Source organism: Trichomycterus rosablanca, chromosome 11 (genome assembly GCF_030014385.1).
Source record: "Trichomycterus rosablanca isolate fTriRos1 chromosome 11, fTriRos1.hap1, whole genome shotgun sequence".
Taxonomy (NCBI): Eukaryota; Metazoa; Chordata; class Actinopteri; order Siluriformes; family Trichomycteridae; genus Trichomycterus; species Trichomycterus rosablanca.
Window position 1 is genome coordinate 1,705,176 of NC_085998.1, and position 5,000 is coordinate 1,710,175.

A 5,000-nucleotide genomic window follows, 5' to 3' on the forward strand; every position below is an offset into this window, starting at 1 on the left:
CACACACACACACACACACAAACACACACACACACACGCCCGGGTTTGAATCTCAGCTGTGCTACCGACCGGCCGGGCGTCTACACAGACATGATCATCTATAGGGGAAGGACGACTGTGATGGGTGGGTTGGCTCCCAGATCTGCTGTATGTGTGTGTGAGTGTGTGTGTGTGTGTGTGAGTGTGTGTGTGTGTGTGTGTGGGTTGTATCTGCAGGTGCTTCATTAAAATATCGAACAGAGTTTAAACGTCCACAATCATTAAGCTGCTACTGACTGATACACACACACACACACACACACACACACACATATATATGTGTGTACAGGTCTCTGGACACACCCGGGCTTGATCACCTCAGCCTCTGAATCTAAATGTCACTGTAATAAAGCACTGTAAAATAAGCTTTCCAGCAACATCAAGGAGCTGCAGGCTGTTCCGGAGAGGACGAGAGTCCATGAGAGTCCGCAAGACTTATGGAGACTTGTGGAGAGTCTCTGCTGTAACGATAGACCTCACAAAGGAGCGAGCTTTACGACCATGAAGGGCGTGATCACTTTCTGAGTTTTACCGTGAGACGCTCTGAACTTTTCGAGGTGATTTTAGGATACTCAGCTGTATGACTTGATGCGAGTGTGTGTGTGTGTGTGTGTGTGTGTGTGTGTGTGTGTGTGTGAGTGTGTGTGTGTGTGTGAGTGTGTGTGTGTGTGTGTGCTGCTCACCATCTTCAGTCTGATCATCTCTGATCTTCAGCTTTAATAATTGATCCCGTTTTTTTTTTTTTGTTATGTTAAAACATGGTGCGTCTCCCTGGAGCGCTAATGCCGTGTGACGGCGTCTCACACACACACTCACACACACACACACACTCACACACACACACACTCACACACACACACACAGCCGGTGATTGACAAGGACAAAAAGAGGCGTGAGAGTGCGCCGGTGTTTTTGAATCTTGGGCGCAGGGTTGGGATTTGATCACGACTTTCACTTCTTAAAACCCGGCGTTTAATTATTCATCGGGACGCGCCCGCTTCCTCTCAGGGCCGAACGTCTTACAGTCGCCGTCCACGTATTTCGGAAACGCGCCTCTCCCCTGCGACCGGAGCGCGGCGTTCGACGGGAACATACCGGTCCGGTGGGTGGCGACAGGAACTACAAGCAAACTCGATCAGTGGACAGCACTGTCACATCACAGCGAGAAGGTCCTGGGTTCGATTCCCTGGTGGAGCAGTCCGGGTCCTTTCTGTTTCCTTTCTGTGTGGAGTTTTGCACGTTCTCCCTGAGTCTGTGTGGGTTTCCTTTGGGTGCTCCGGTTTCCTCTTACACTCCAAAGACCTGCAGTGTGTGTGTGTGTGTGTGTGTGTGTGTGTCGTGTGATGGACGGGCGACCTGTCCGGGGTGTCTCCTACCTTTCGCCTTGTGAACTGCACCCACTGCGACCCTGACCAGGATAAAGTGGTAATAAAACAGACACTGAGTGAATGAATGACAGATAAAGCGGTCACCTTAAAGTTTCTACAGGAACACTACACCACCGTGCAAGGAAATCCAGAAGGATTACAAAGCTCCAGGACTCCACTGAACCACAGTGAGAGCCATCACCTCTGTATAAAGGAAACTTGGAACAGTGGTGATTCTAGCCAGGGCCCGATGCGCTTAACAAAAGCTCCAGGACTCCACTGAACCACAGCGAGAGCCATCACCCCTGTATAAAGGAAACTCGGAACAGTTGTGACTTTACCAAGGGGCCAGAACACCCACCAGAAAATCCTCAAAAGCTCCAGGACTCCACTGAACCACCACAAGAGCCAGTGATTCTACCCAGGGGCCGGCACACTCAACAAAAATCTCCAGGACTCCACTGAACCACAGCGAGAGCCATCACCTTAGAATAAAGCAAACTTGGAACAGTAGTGATTCTACCCAGGGCCTGGCGCACTCACCAAAAGCTCCAGGACTCCACTGAACCACAGCGAGAGCAATCATCTCTGTATAAAGCAAACTTGGAAAACTGGTGGTTTAGTGGAGTCCTGGAGCTTTTGTTGAGCACGCCGGCCCCTTGGTACAATCACCACTGTTCCAAGTTTCCTTTATTCCGATATGCTGTGACGATAGACCTCACAAAGAAGCGAGGTCATTTCCAATTCTTGCAGGCGCGGAGCTACACCCGAGTGAAGACGCTGGGAATCTCTGAGACTGTGAGGTCATCTGTCCGTGAGCTGAAGCTGAGCCGCGATTGGTTAAGCATCAGGGCAGAGTGAAGCCCGACCAGTTATTAAACGAGGGGGGGCGATTACTTTTTCCCACGGTGCTGTAGGCGGGACGGTCTGGACTCCGGCGCGGGTGATCGCTCGTGACGGCGGTGGTGTGACGGTCTGGACTCCGGCGCGGGTGATCGCTCGTGACGGCGGTGGTGTGATTCACACCTACAGCGTGTCGCGGTGTGTAGCGCGGAGAGGCGCTGATGGGCGCCGGCGGACTCGGACCGTGCCGGGGTGAGAAGAGATGAAATAAACACCTGGCACGTGCCGACTCCAGCGTTCAGCTCCGGACTAGCCGAGGGCCGACGTGCCAACTGCTGTTTACTGAGCGTCTGCCTCGTTACCCATCATGCAGTGTGGCGCCGCCAAAGGGAACCACGGGGGGAAATCCGAGAGGACGTTTAGGTGCTTCGTTCGGTTGGGGCGGCGAAACGTCGCCTAGCGTTTACCGCGGGAGACGATGATCCAAACACACGGGGTGAGAGCGGGTTCCAAAAGTATTCACACCCCTCGACTGGACACAGTCTGAAAAGGCACTTCTGGGTCGGTAAGGGCCCGAAAACCAAGCCATTAAGTCCAAGGAACCATCTGTGGATCTCCAAGATCAGGTGTTGACCGTCCTGGGACCCGGGAAGCTTGGAACGACCTTGAACCTTCCTCGAGTTGGACATCAAGAAGGTTCTTGGTCTGAGAGGTAAGGAAGAATCCTATGGTCACTCTTAAAGAGCTCCTGATGGTGCTGTGCAGGAATGGGAGAACCTGGTAGACGAAAATCCATCTCTGGAGCCTCCATAAATCTGGTATTTAGGTTGGAGTGGGTTCCAAAAGTATTCACACCCTTCGCTGTGGCCCCTGCTCACTTTGATGATCCTTGACGCGTTTGGAACTTGACTGGACACAGTTTGGGAAGGCACTTCTGGGTCTGTAAGGGTCCAAAAACCAAACTGCCAAGTCCAAGGAGAGTCCCAGGACTCGGGAAGCTTGGCACAACCTCGAACCGTCCTAGAGTTGGACGTCTGGCCAATTGGGCAACCTGGCAAGAAGGTTCTTGGTCTAGAAGGTAGCAAGGAACCCAACTGTCACTCTCTAAAAGAGCTCCAAAAGGTCTTGTGCATGAATGGGAGAACCTGTTGGATGGAAAACCTAAATATGGTATTTAGGTTGGAGTGGGTTCTGAAAGTATTCATACACCTTGACTTCAGACCCTTTGCTGTGGTTCCTGCTCACTTTAATGATCCTTGACGTGTCCGGAACTCGACTGGACACAGTTTGGAAAGAAATTTCTAGGTCTGTAAGGGTCCAAAAACCAAACCGTCAAGTCCAAGGAACCATCCGTGGATCTCCAAGATCAGGCTTTGAGAGTCCTGTGACCCGGGAAGCTTGGCACAACTTCAAACCCTCCTAGAACTGGACATCCAGCCAATTGGGCAACCTGGCAATAAGGGTCTTGGTCTGGGAGGTAAGAAAGAACCCAACGGTCACTCTAATAGAGCTCCAAATGGTCCTGGAGAACCTTTTAGACGAACATCCATCTCTGGAGCCTCCGTAAATCAGGTATTTAGGGCAGAGTGGGTTCCAAAATTATTCACATCCATTGACTTCGGACCCTTCAATGTGGTCCCTGCTCGCTTTGATGATCCTTGACGTGTCTGGAACTCGACTGGAGCCCGCTGCAATCTGGACTGACTGGACGCAGTTTTTAAGTTCTGGGTCTGTAAGCCAAACCATCAAGTCCAAGGAACCGTCCGTGGATCTTCAAGATCAAACTCTAGCCGTGCATGGATCGAGATTTGAGAGTCCCGGGAGCTAGGAAGCTTGGCACGACCTTGAACCTTACTAGAGTTGGACGTCCGGCCAATTGGGCAACCTGGCAAGAAGAATCTTGGTCTGGGAGGTAGCAAGGAACCCAATGGTCACTCTAAAAGAGCTCCTGGTGGTCAAAAGGTCCTGTGCAGAAATGGGAGAACTTGGTAGACGGACAAACATCTCTGCAGCTTCCATAAGCAGATCTTTAGGGCCCAATTAGTCTCATGAGGCAACACGAGGGTAAGATTCTCGGATCTGATGGGATGAAAACGAGACTCTTTGGGCAGAACCCCAAGCACCAAGTTCTGCAGATAACGCCACCTGGATCATTCCATCCCTACAGTGAAACGTGGTGGTGGTAGCATCTCTCACGTTTATGGAATTTAGTGTCGCTTTTATACATTTACGAATACGATCCACAATCCTGGAATAACTGAAGACTTTGCTCATGGACCCACGCTGGAAGAAGTGGAACTAGAACCAGCAACCTTCTGATTATGAGATCAGTAAGCACTAAGCCAGCACTAGGGGGTCTCAGCAGCTGGGACAGGGGAACCGGTACCAACTGAGGGACCTTATAAACCTCATTTCCCCCAAAAAGTTGGGATGTTTAGTAATAGGTCAGTTGTAGCCTAGTGGTTAAGGTGCTGGACTAGTAATCAAAAGGTTGCTGGTTCAAGCCCCACCACTGCCTGGTTGCCACTGTTGGGCCCTTGAGCAAGGCCCTTAACCCTCAACTCTGTGTCTATGAGGTCACCGGACTCTCTGGGAAAAGACGTCACCTTGATGGCTCTCGAAAATCCCAACGACATACGCCTTCACATCAAAGGTTCACTATATGGACAAAGTACTGGGACAGCCCTTCTGCAACAGCTTAGGGAAGGCCCTTACCTCTTTAAAGACATGAAGAAACTCCCACTCAACAGC